This window comes from Stenella coeruleoalba (genome assembly GCF_951394435.1).
Source record: "Stenella coeruleoalba genome assembly, chromosome: 4".
Taxonomy (NCBI): domain Eukaryota; kingdom Metazoa; phylum Chordata; class Mammalia; order Artiodactyla; family Delphinidae; genus Stenella; species Stenella coeruleoalba.
The window spans coordinates 130,403,577-130,417,898 of record NC_137149.1 but is presented as its reverse complement, the minus strand read 5'-3'; positions in this window follow the sequence as shown (position 1 = coordinate 130,417,898).

The following is a 14,322-nucleotide window of genomic DNA, read 5'->3' as shown; positions in this document are numbered from 1 at the left end:
GCCAAAAGCTAATAAATAAGTAAAATTAAAAGAAAAAAACACCCCTTTAAGGCCACAGTAGATAACTTTCTCTGTCTCTGTGAATTTAGGAGAAACAGTTAAGTAAAATGAAAAGGCAGAGGAGCTACTCCCAATTAAAAGAACAAGAGAAATCCCCTGAAAGAACAAATAATGAAACAGACTTCACCAGTGCACTAGATCCTGAGTTCAAAAAGGAGCTTTAAAAAAATGCTAAAGGGATTCAGAAAGATTATCGATAGAAATGCAGATCACTGTAACGAAGAATTAGAAACTATAAAGATGAACCAGTCAAAAATAGATGATTCGGGAAGAGATATGGGAACATACGTATAACTGATTCACTTTGTTATAAAGCAGAAACTCACATACCATTGTAAAGCAATTATACTCCAATAAAGATGTTAAAAATAAAAAAATGAAAAATTAAAGAAAAAATAGATGATTCAACTACTGAGATATAAACCAATCTACAAGCAATGAATAGCAGACTAAATGACACAGAAGAACAAGTAAGTCATCTGGAAGATGGAATAATGGAAATCACACAATCGTAACAGCAGTAGCAAACAGACAATTTTTTTTTTTTTTTTTGCGGTACGTGGGCCTCTCACTGCTGCGGCCTCTCCCATGGCGGAGCACAGGCTCCAGACGCTCAGGCCCAGCGGCCATGGATCACGGGCCCAGCCGCTCCGCGGCATGTGGGATCCCCCCAGACCGGGGCACAAACTCGTGTCCCCTGCATCGGCAGGCGGACTCCCAACCACTGCACCACCAGGGAAGCCCCCAGACAATTTTTTTTAAAAATGAAAGCTACATACGAGATCTACAGAATAATATAAAGTGTGCCAACCTATGTACAATAGGGGTTGCAGAAGGAGGAGAGAGAGAAGGGCATCAAAAATGTATTTTGTTTGTTTGTTTTATGCTTTAGTTACTGAAGCCTTACAAGGTTATGTAGAGAGGTACCATCTTCAGTACCAAAAATAGACAAGAAAATGCTATTGATACTGGTGTACTGTAATGTGAATCGATACTGGTGAACAGAACTTTTTGTTCCCCTTATTAAAACCGCAGTGTCCTTTTCTCATTTGTAGCTTCCTGCATCACCCCAAACAATAATAATTATATATATATATATGTATATGTACACACACACATATATAAAGAATGACATTGATAATGTGATCATGGAGACATTATCTTCACAAAAATGATGAAAATATAAAATTCTGTTTTCTTTTCTACGTCAACCCTAAGTATCCCAAATCCCCTTCATTTATAAGTGTTTGGTTTTTCTGTCCCCTCGAGGATACAGGTCCTGTTTCCATCCCCAGGTGGTATTCCACAGCTTCACCAACTTTATGAGAAGTCTTGTGCCTGCCCTCAAATATGACGGATGCACATGCTGGGTAAAATTATGTTTAAAAACGCCACTCCTGAGACTGTTGTTACAGAAAGTCGAGCTAGTTTAAATAAGATAGCACCCGTTTCACTATGAGGATTAGCAGTGCAGTGACTGACGGTTCAGATGGTCGGAGGACAGAGAAAGAGACTGATGGATAAAGTGTATCTCGAAGGAAACCACGTTCGATGTTAGATTGTTTGGCTTTTACATTTTAATTACTTCTTACAGAAGACTGCATTAAAAAACTTTGTACTTCTACATAGCGATTTATCCATTCAGACCTCTTCTTTTAGAACAAGAAGTTTACATAAAATGCTACCTTCTAAGGACTGAGAAAGTGCCGGCTGCAGTTATCATGAAGAAATCCTCTGGCTGACTTCACAGAGCTTGAGTGTGATCCTGTAGTCTTGTTTCCAGTTCCTGAGTCACCACAGTGATGTTCGTTATTAAGATTGTTTGCGGGAAACTGGGCTATTTTCCACAGTGGTTAAGCAATGTCTACACACCCCTTAAATATTCCTCTCTTCCTTGGGATAAATGTTAGCATTCAGAAGATATCTTCTCATTTATGATTTGGAAAATTTCACGAGTGTAATCAACTGTACATTTAAGCAATAATTAACAAATATTTTTGGCATAAAAATTACTCTATAATGTTCTAACTTGTTTTATAAGTTTGAAGAATGTTTCTGTCCCTTAATTGATTTTGCATTTGTGGATTTGATAATCAGACTGACAGTAGCAAATCTGATATCACTTAAATAGGTATACATTGCTCGTCTGTTTAATGAAGTAGTTAACATATTTAAAATATATAACACAAAAATTTTAGCATCCTCAACTTTTTCCGGAACTATGGCTTTAAGCACTTTTCGTATAAAAGCATATTGTTGATTAAAGGTGACGAATCCTAACCATCTTTTATTCGTTGAACTGGTGCTATGTTCCATCAAGAGCAATAAAATTTTCCCCAAATGTCAAAAAAAAATGTATTTGAATAAAGTATGGCTGAAAACTTCCCAAACCTAAAGAAGGAAACAGATATCCAGGTACAGGAAGCACAGAGGGTCCCAAACAAGATGAACCCAAATGGACAACACCAAGACATACCATGATTCAAACGGCAAAAGTTAAAGGTGAAGAGAGGATTCTAAAGGCAGCAAGAGAAAAACAGAGTCAGTTACAAGGGAAGCCCCATAAGGCTGCAGCCAATTTCCCTGCAGAAAATTTGCAGGCTAGAAGGGAGTGGCATGATACATTCAAAGTCCTGAAAGGGAAAAGCCTGCAACCTAGGATACTCTACCCAGCAAGATTATCATTTACAATAGGGGAGAGAAAGAATTTCTCAGAAATGCAAAAACTATAAGAATACAGCAACTTCCTCTTAGATTTCTTCAATGATCTCTTGGTTATTTAGTAGCGTATTATTTAGCCTCCATGTGTTTGTGTTTTTTACAGTTTTTTCCCCTGTAATTAATTTCTAATCTCATAGCGTTGTGGTCGGAAAACATGCTTCATACGGTTTCAATTTTCTTAAATTTACTGATGCTTGATTTGTGACCCAAGATGTGATCTATCCTGGAGAATGTTCCATGTGCACTTGAGAAGAAAGTGTATCCTGCTGCTTTCGGGTGGAATGTTCTATAAATATCAATTAAGGCTATCCGGTCTATTGTGTCATTTAAAGCTTGTGTTTCCTTATTTATTTTCTGTCTGGATGATCTGTCCATTGGTGTAAGTGCGGTGTTAAAGTCCCCCACTATTATTGTGTTACTGTCAATTTCCCCTTTTATGGCTGTTAGCATTTGCCTTATATATTGAGGTGTTCCTATGTTGGGTGCATAAATATTTATAATTGTTATATCTTCTTTTTGGTTTGATCCCTTGATCGTTATGTAGTGTCCTTCTTTGCAGCTTGTAACAGACTTTATTTTAAAGTCTATTTTATCTGATATGAGTATTGGTACTCCAGTTTTCTTTTGATTTCCATTTGCATGGAACATCTTTTTCCATGCCCTCACTCTCAGTCTGTATATGCCTCTCGGTCTGAAGTGGGTCTCTTGTAGACAGTATATATATGGGTCTTGTTTTTGTATCCATCCAGCCAGTCTGTGTCTTTTGGTTGGAGCACTTAATCCATTTACACTTAAGGTAATTATGCATATGTACGTTCTTACTACCATTTTCTTTATTGTTTTGGGTTTGTTTTTGTATGTCTTTTTCTTCTCTTGTGTTTCCCACCTAGAGAAGTTCCTTTAGCATTTATTGCAGAACTGGTTTGGTGGTGCTGAATTCTCTTAGCTTTTGCTTGTCTATAAAGCTTTTGATTTCTCCATCAAATCTGAATGAGATCCTTGCTGGGTAGAATAACCTTGGTTGTAGGTTTTTCCCTTTCATCACTTTAAATATGTCCTGCTAGTCCCTTGTGGCCTGCAGAGTTTCTGCTGAATAATCAGGTGATAACCTTATGGGGATTCCTGTGTATGTTATTTTTTGCTTTTCCCTTGTTGCTTTTAATATTTTTTCTTTCAATTTAATTTTTGTTACTTTGAATAATATGTTTCTTGGCATGTTTCTCCTTAGGTTTATCCTGTGTGGAACTCTCTGCGCTTCCTGGACTTGGGTGACTATTTCCTTTCCCACGTTAGGGAAGTTTTCAACTATGATCTCTTCAAATATATTCTCAGACCCTTCCTCTTTCTCTTCTTCTTCTGGGACCCCTAAAATTTGAATGTTGGTGCATTTAATGTTGTCCCAAAGGTCTCTGAGACTGTCTTCACTTCTTTTCATTCTTTTTTCTTTATTCTGCTCCATGGCAGCTACTTCCACCATGCCATCTTCCAGCTCACTTAACCATTGTTCTCTCTCAGTTATTCTGTTATTGATTCCTTCTAGTGTATTGTTCATTTCAGTTATCGTGTTGTTCATCCCTGTTGGTTTGTTCTTTAGTTATTCTAGGTCCTTGTTAAATGTTTCTTGTATTTTCTCAATCCATGCCTCCATTCTATTTCCAATATTTTGGATCACGTTTATTATCATTACTCTGAATTCTTTTTCAGGTAGGTTGCCCATTTCCTCTTCATTTATTTGGTCTTACAGATTTTACCCTTGCTCCTTCATCTGTAGCATGCTTTTTGTCATCTCATTTTTTTTGATCAGTAGGGCTGTATTCCTGACTTGCTTGTTGTTTAGCATGAGGCGTCCAGCACTGGAGTTTGCAGGCAGCTGGGGGGAGCCAGGTCTTGGTGCCAAGATGAGGACCTCCGGGAGACCTCACACTGATTAATATTCCCTGGGACCTGAAGTTCTCTGTTAATCCAGCAGCTTAGACTCAGTGCTCCTAACAGCAGCTCAGGCCCGACCCCTGGACTGGGAACCAAGACCTGCAAGCCACGCAGTGTGCAAAACAAAACAAAAACAAAAACAACAAAACACCATAAAAGCAACTAACAGAAAAGAGCATAACAATAACAAAGAATGAAAACTAAAATAAAATTAGAAAAATAAAAAAATATATTAGAAAAAAATAACAATAAAAATGAAACAACAAAAACAGAACCATAACAGCAAAACAAAAATAAAATAAAGAAAATTAAAACATAAAATAAATAAAAATGAAAAATTCCCTGGTGCCTTCTCTAACAGTGTCCTTGCCCCCACAGGGAGCTACAGCCTCCCCCCGCCTCCCCAGTAGGCCTCCAAGACCTCTAGGTAGGTCTCTGGACCCGCTGCATCAGCCCCACCTCTGCATGTGTTCCTCTCACCAGCTGTCCCATAACACACATGCCAGTGCAGGCCAGCTGGGGCGCAGGCCTCCACAGGCATAACCGCAGGGGTCAGCATAGCCAGAGGAGGCATTGGAGGAGGCTGGTGCTCAGCCTGCCTTGGACCCACACGGCCAGAAGAGACTTCTGCGGAGGTGGGGCTCAGGCCCAGGACCCATGTGGCCGGCATAGGTCTTGGGGTGGGGCTCAGGCCCAGGACCCCCACGGCCAGAAGAGGCCTTGGGGGGTGGGGAGGACAAATGACAAGGAAAATACGATGACCCAAAACGTATGGGATGCAGCAAAGCAGTCCTAAGAAGAAAGTTTACAGCAATTTAATCCTACCTCAAGAAAGAAGAAAAATCTCAAATAAACAACCTACCCTAACACCTAAAGCAACTAAAGAAAGAACAACGAACAAAACCCAAAGTTAGTAGAAGGAAAGAAATCATAAAAATCAGAGCAGAAATAAGTGAAATAGAAATGAAGAAAACAACAGTAAAAATCAATGAAACTAAAAGCTACTTCTTTGAGAAGATAAACAAGACTCATCAAGAAAAAAATGGGAAAGGACTCAAATCAATAAAATTAGAAATAAAAAAGGAGAAATTACAACTGACACTGCAGAAATACAAAGGATTATAAGAGACTACTACAAGCAACCATATGGCAATAAAATGGACAACCTGGAAGAAAGGCACAAATTCCTAGAAGGGTACAGCCTTCCAAGACTGAACTGGGAAGAAATAGAAAATATAAACAGACCAATCACAAGTAATGAAATTGAAACTGCAATTAAAAATCTTCTAACAGGGACTTTCATGGTGGTGCAGTGGTTAAGAATCCACCTGCCAATGCAGGGGACATGGGTTCGAGCCCTGGTCCGGGAATGCCGCAGAGCAACTAAGCCCGTGTGCCACAACTACTGAGCCCGCGTGCCACAACTACTGAAGCCCGCACGCCTAGAGCCCATACTCCAAAACAAGGGAAGCCACTGCAATGAGAAGACCGTGCACCACAACAAAGAGTAGCCCCCACTCACCGCAACTAGAGAAAGCCCACGCTCAGCAACAAAGACCCAACACAGAAAAAAATAAATAAATAAATTTATTAAAAAAAAAATCTTCCAACCAACAACAGTCCAGGACCAGATGGCTTCAAAGGCAAATTCTTTCAAACATTTAGAGAAGACTTAACACATCCTTCTCAAACTCTTCCAAAAAACTGCAGAGGAAGGAACACTCCCAAGCTCATTCTACAAGGCCACCATCACCCTGATACCAAAACCAGACAAAGATGTCACAAAAAAAGAAAATTACAGGCCAATAATACTGATGGATATGGATGCAAAAATCCTCAACAAAATACTAGCAAACAGAATCCAACAACACATTAAAAAGATCATACACCATGATCAAGTGGGGTTTATCCCAGGAATGCAAAGATTCTTCAATATATGAAAATCAATCAATGTGAAACACCATATTAATTAATTAAAGAATAAAAACCATATGATCACCTCAATAGATACAGAAAAAGCTTGTGACAAAATTCAACACCCATTTATGATAAAAACTCTCCAGAAAGTGGGAATAGAGGGAACATACCTCAACATAATAAAGGCCATATACGACAAACTCACAGCAAATATCATTCTCAATGGTGAAGAACTGAAAGCATTTCCTCTAAGATCAGAAACAAGACAAGGATGTCCACTCTCACCACTTTCATTCAACATAGTTTTGGAAGTCCTAGCTATGGCAATCAGAGAAGAAAAAGAAATAAAAGGAATACAAACTGGAAAAGAGGAAGTAAAACTGTCACTGTTTGCAGATGACATGAAACTATACATAGAGAATCCTAAAAATGCCACCAGAAAACTACTAGACTTAATCAATGAATGTGGTAAAGTTGCAGGATACAAAATTAATGCACAGAAATCTCTTGTATTCCTATACACTAACAATGAAAGATCAGAAAGGGAAATTAAGGAAACAATACCATTCACCATTGCAACAAACAGAATAAAATACCTAGCAATAAACCTACGTAAGGAGGTAAAGACCTGTACTGAGAAAACTATAAGACACTGATGAAAGAAATCAAAGATGGCACAAACACATGGAGAGATATACCATGTTCTTGGATTGGAAGAATCAATATTGTGAAAATGACTATACTACCCAAAGCAATCTACAGATTCAATGCAATCCCTATCAAATTACCAATGGCATTTTTCACAGAACTAGAACAAAAAATTTGACAATTTGTATGGAGATACAAAAGACCCCGAATAGCCAAAGCAATCTTGAGAAAGAAAAATGGAGCTAGAGGAATCAGACTCCCTGACTTCAGACTATACTACAAAGCTACAGTAATCAAGACAATATGGTACTGGCACACAAACAGAAATATAATCAATGGAAATGGATAGAAAGCCCAGAGATAAACCCATGAATCTATGGTCAACTCATCTATGACAAATGAGGCAAGGATATACAATGGAGAAAAGACAGTCTCTTCAATAAGTGGTGCTGGGAACACTGGACAGCTACATGTAAAAGAAAGAAATTAGAACACTCCATAACACCATACACAAAAATAAACTCAAAATGTATTAAAGACCTAAAAGTAAGACCGGACACTATAAATCTCTTAGAGGGAAACATAGGCAGAACACTCTATGACATAAATCACAGCAAGATCTTTTTTGACTCACCTCCTACAGTAATGAAAATAAAAACAAAAATAAACAAATGGGATCTAATGAAATTTAAAAGCTTTTCCACAGCAAAGAAAACCATAAACAAGACGAAAAGACGATCCTCAGAATGGGAGAAAATAATTGCATACGAAGCAACTGACATGGGATAAATCTCCAGAATATAAAGACAACTCATGCAGCTCAATATCAAAAAAATAAACAACCCAATCAAACAAGTGGGTGGAAGACCTAAACAGACATTTCTCCAAAGAAGACATACAGATAGCCAAGAAGCACATGAAAAGATGCTCAATATCACTAATTATTAGAAAAATGCAGATCAAAACTACAATGAGGTATCACCTCACACCGGTCTGAATGGCCATCATCAAAAAATCTGCAAACAATAAATGCGAGAGAGGGTGTGGAGAAAAGGGAACCCTCTTGCACTGTTGGTGGGAATGTAAATTGATACAGCCACTATGGAGAACAGCACGGAGTTTCCTTGAAAAACTAAAAATAGAACTACCATATGACCCAGCAATCCCACTACTGGGCATATACCCTGATAAGACCATAATTCAAAAAGACACATGCACCCCAATGTTCATTGCAGCACTATTTACAACAGCCAGGACAGGAAGCAACCTAAATGTCCATCAATAGAGGACTGGATAAAGAAGATGTGGTACATATATACAACAGAACATTAGCCATTAAAATTAACGAAATTGGGTCATTTGTATAGACATGGATGGACCTAGAGTCTGTGATACAGAGTGAAGTAAGTCAGTAAGAAAAACAAATATCATATATTAATACATATGTGTGGAATCTAGAAAAATGGTACAGATGAGCCCATTTGAAGGGCAGGAATAGAGATGCAGATGTAGAGAACGGACATGTGGACACGGTGAGGGGGATGAATTGGGAGATTGGCATTGATATATGTGCACTGCCATGTGTAAAATAGATAGTTCATGGGAACCTGATGTATAGCACAGGAGCTCAGTTTGGTGCTCTGTAGTGACCTAGATGGGTGGGATGGGGGTGGGGTGGGAGGGAAGTCCAAAAGGGAGAGGATATGTGTATACATACAGCTGATTCACTTCACTGTAGCAGAAACTAACACAACAGTGTAAAGCAACTATACTAAAATAAAGTAAAATAAAATGGCAATACTAAACCAACCCTGAAAGAAATATTGAAAGGTCTTCCCTAAATAGAAAAGAAGCAAAAATCTATAGGAAAGGGAAAATCACAATAGGAAAGGCAAATATATAAAAGGGTTGAAGATCATTTAAATAAGCCTGTACTTGGATTTAAAAAAATCAAAGAACTGTAAAGGTGATTATAACTACAATTAACAGTAAAAGTATAAGAATGAAGATGTAAATAGGACACCAAAATCACAAAATGTGAGGGAGGGGTGGATAAAAATATAGATCTTTTAGAATGCCTTTGAACTTGTATGACTATCATTTTAAAGCAAATAGATAGGGACTTCCTTGGTGGTTCAGTGGTAAAGAATCCACCTTACGATGCAGGGGATGTGGGTTCGATCCCTGGCCAGGGAACTAAGATCCCACATGTCATGGGGCAACTAATCCTGGGCGCCACAACTACTGAGCTCACGCGCCTCAATGACAGAGGCTGCGTGCCACAAACTACAGAGCCCATGTGCTCTGGAACCCACACACAACTACAGAGCCCACATGCCCTAGAGCCTGTGTGCCACAACTAGAGAAGAGAAAACCCACACACTACAACTAGACAGAAGACCGCGTGCCACACTGAAAGATCCCACATGCCTCAACGAAGATCCTGTGTGCCACAACTAAGACCCAACACAGCCAAAAATAAAAATAAAATAAATTTTTTTAAAAAATAAATTAATTAAAAAAAATAAAGCAAATAGATATAGTTATGGGTCAACATACTTGAACATGGTAACCACAAGTCAAAAACATACAATAGATTCACAAAAACCGAAAAGAAAGTTACTCAAGCATACTTTGAAAGAAAATCGTCAACTACAAAAGGAAAAACGAAAAAGAAGAAACAAAGAAAAAAAATGGTTCTGAAGAACATAGGGGCAGGACAGGAATAAAGACGCAGGTGTAGAGAATGGACTTGAGGACACGGGGAGGGGGAAGGGTAAGCTGGTACAAAGTGAGAGAGTGGCATGGACTTACATATACTACCAAATGTAAAATAGATAGCTAGTGGGAAGCAGCCGCATAGCACAGGGAGATCAGCTTTGTGCTTTGTGACCACCTAGAGGGGTGGGATAGGGAGGGTGGGAGGGAGACGGAAGAGGGAGGGGATATGGGGATATATTTATACATATAGCTGACTCACTTTGTTATAAAGCAGAAACTAACACACCACTGTAAAGCAATTATACTCCAATAAAGACGTTAAAAAAAAAAACAAAGAAGAACTACAAAAACAACTGGAAAACAGGATTAAAATGTCAATAAGCACATACTTATCAATAATTATTTCAAATGTCAATAGATTAAATGCTCCAATCAAAAGACACACAGTGGCAGACTAGATAAAAAAAACAAAAACCTACAATATACTGCCTACAAGAAACTCACTTCAGGGTAAAAGACACACACGGATTGAAAGTGAAGGGATGGAAAAAGAGATTTCATGCAAATGGAAACAACAAGAAAGCAGGGTCACAATAGACTTTAAAACAATGGCCATAAAGAAAGACAAAGAAGAGCAATATATAATGATATAGGGATCAATACAAGAAGAGGATAGTACACGCATTAACATATATGCACCCAATATAGAAGCACCTAAATACAGAAAGCAAATACTAACAGACATAAAGGAAGAAATTGACAGTAATATAATAATACTAGAAGACTTTAACACCCCACTGATATCAATGGACAGATCATCCAGACAGAAAATCAATAAGGCAACAGAGGTCCTAAATGACACAACAGACCAATTGGGCTTAATTGATATCTACAGGATACTACATCCAAAAAAAAAAAAAAAAAAAAACCCAGAACACATATTCTTTTCAAGCCCATATGGAACAGTCTCTAGGACAGACCACATACTAGGTCACAAAACAAGCCACAAGTTTAGAGGACAGAAATTATTTCAAGCATCTTTTCAGCCCACAAGAGTATGAAACTAGAAATCAACCACAGAAAGAAAAATGGGAAAAGAATGAACACACGAAAACTAAACAACATGCTACTAAAAACCAATGGGTCAATGATGAACTGAAAGAAGAAATCAGAAATACCTAAAGACAAATAAAAATGAAAACACAGGGCTTCCCTGGTGGCACAGTGATGAAGAATCCGCCTGCCAAGACAGGGGACACGGGTTCCAGCCCTGGTCCAGGAAGATTCCACATGCCACAGAGCAACTAAGCCTGTGCACCACAACTACTGAGCCTGAGCTCTAGAGCCCGCAAGTCACAACTACTGAGCCCACACGTCACAACTACTGAGCCCACACGTCACAACTACTGAAGCCCATGCACCTAGAGCCCGTGCTCCACAACAAGAGAAGCCACTGCAATAAGTAACCCACACACTGCAATGAAGAGTAGCCCCCACTCGCTGCAACTAGAGAAATCCTGCATGCAGCAACAAAGACCCAACACAGCCAAAAATGAAAATAAATTAAAATAAATAAATTTATTTAAAAAATGAAAACACAACCATATAAAATCTATGAGATGCAGCAAAAGCAATGCTAAGAGGGAATAGCGATATAGGCCTTCCTCAAGAAACAAGAAAAATCTCAAATAAGCAGCCTAACCTACAGCTAACAGAATTAGAAAAAGAACAAACAAAACCCAAAGTCAGCACAAGGAAGAAAATAATAAAGATCAGAGAGGAAATAAATAAAATAGAGATTAAAAACAATAGGAAAGATCAATAAAACCAAGAGCTGGTTTTTTGAAAAGATAAACTAAATCAGCAAACCTCTATCTAGGCTCACCAAGAAGAAAAGAGAGAGGACCCAAATAAAATAAGAAATGAAAGAGGAGAAATAACTGATACCACAGAAATACAAAAAATCGTAAGAGAATATTATGAACAGTTATATGCCAACAAATTAAACAACGTAGAAGAAATGGACAAGGTTCCAGAAACATACAGCCTGCCAAAACTGAGTCAAAAAGAAACAGATAATTTGAACAGACCAATCACTAGAAGTGAAATAGACTCTGTAATTTAAAAAAACAAACAAACAAAAACCAAAAAATAAACAAACAAAAAAACTCCCTCCAAACAAAAGTCCAGGACCAGACAGCTTCACTGGGATATTCTACCAAACATAACTGTTTCAAAGATTTGAAGAGAAGGGAACACCCCCAAATTCATTCTATGAAGCTACCATTGCCATGATACCAAAACCAAAGACATTACAAAAAAGAAAATTACAGCCAATATCTTTGATGAATATAGATGCAAAAATCCTCCACAAAATATTAGGAAACTGAATCCAACAATACATAAAAAGGATCATACACCACTATCAAGTTGGATTCATTCCAGGGTCACAAGGATGGTTCAACATATGCAAATCAATGTGATATACCACATTAACAAGAGACAAAAATCATATGATCATCTCAATAGACATAGAAAAAGCATTTGACAAAATTCAACATCCATTCATGATAAAAACTCTCATCAAAGTGGATATAGAGGGAACAAATCTCAACATAATAAAAGCCATTTACAATAACCTCAGAGCCAACATAACACTTAACAGTGAAAAGCTGAAAACCTTCCCATTAACTTCAGGAACAAGATAAGCATACCTACTCTCACCACTACTATTCAAAAAAATATTGGAAGTCCTAGCCGCAGCAATCAGACAAGAAATAAAAGGCTTCCAAATTGGAAGGGAAGAAGTAATAAAACTGTCACTATTTGTAGATGACATGACACTCTATATAGAGAACCTTAAAGTCTCCACACAAAAACTATTAGAACTAATAAATGAATTCATCAAGGTAGCAGGATACAAGATTAATATACAGAAATCTGTTGCATGTCTTTACACTAATAACGTAATATTAGAAACAGAAAGTAAAAAAGAAATCCCATTTAATATTGTGTCAAAAAAATACCTAGGAATAAACTTAATCAAGGAAGTAAAAGACCTATACACTGAAAACTATAAAACACTGATAAACAAAACTGATGGTGATTTAAAGAAATGGAAAGATAACCCATGCTCTTGGATTGGAAGAATGTAATACTGTTAAAATGGCATCATACTACCCAAAGCAATCTAAACTTTAATGCAATCACTATCAAAATACCCATGACATTTTTCACAGAACTAGGACAAATAATCCTAAAATTTATATGGAACCACAAGAGACCCTGAATTGCCAAAGCAATCCTGAAGAAAAAAATAAAGCTGGAGACATAACCCTTCTAGGCTTCAGACTGTTCCACAAAGCTACAGAAATCACAGTAATCAAAGCAGCATGTATTTGGCACAAAAACAGACAAACAGCTCAATGGGACAGAATAGAGAGCCCAGAAATAAACCCACACACCTACGGCCAGCTAATCTACGTCAAAGGGAGCAATGATAGTCAATGGAGAAAAGACAACCTCTTCAAAAAGTGGTATTGGAGAGCTGGACAGCTACATGTAAATCCATTAAACTAGAAGAGTCCCTCACACCATATACAAAAATAAACTCACAATGGTTTAAAGACCTAAATATAAGACAGGACACCATAAAAATCCTAGAAGAGAACATAGACAAAATCTTCTCTAACGTAATTCATAGTAATCTTTTCTTAGCTCAATCTCCCAAGGCAAAAGAAATAAAAGCAAAAATAAACAAATTGAACCTAGTCAAACTTAAAAGCTCTTGCACAGTAAAGGAAACCATCAACAAAATGAAAAAACAACCCACGTACTGGGAGAAAATAGTTGCAAACAATATGACCAATAACTAGTTAATTGAGGGTGGGATAGGGAGGGTGGGAGGGAGACACAAGAGGGAAGAGATATGGGAACATATGTATATGTATAACTGATTCACTTTGTTATAAAGCAGAAACTAACACACCATTGTAAAGCAATTATACTCCAATCAAGATGTTAAAAAAAAGAAGTTAATATACAAAGTATATAAACAGTCCATGCAACTTAATACCAAAAAACAAACAACCTAATCAAAAAGACATACAGATGGCCAAAGTCACATGAAAGGATGCTCCACCTCACTAATTGTTAGAGAAATGCAAATCAAAACTACAGTGAGGTATCACCTCACACCAGTCAAAATGGCTATCACTAAAAAGTCTATAAATAACAAATGCTGGAGAGGGTGTGGAGAAAAGGGAACCCTCCTACACTGTTTGTGGGAATGTAAGTTGGTGCAGCCACTATAGAGGTTCCTTAAAA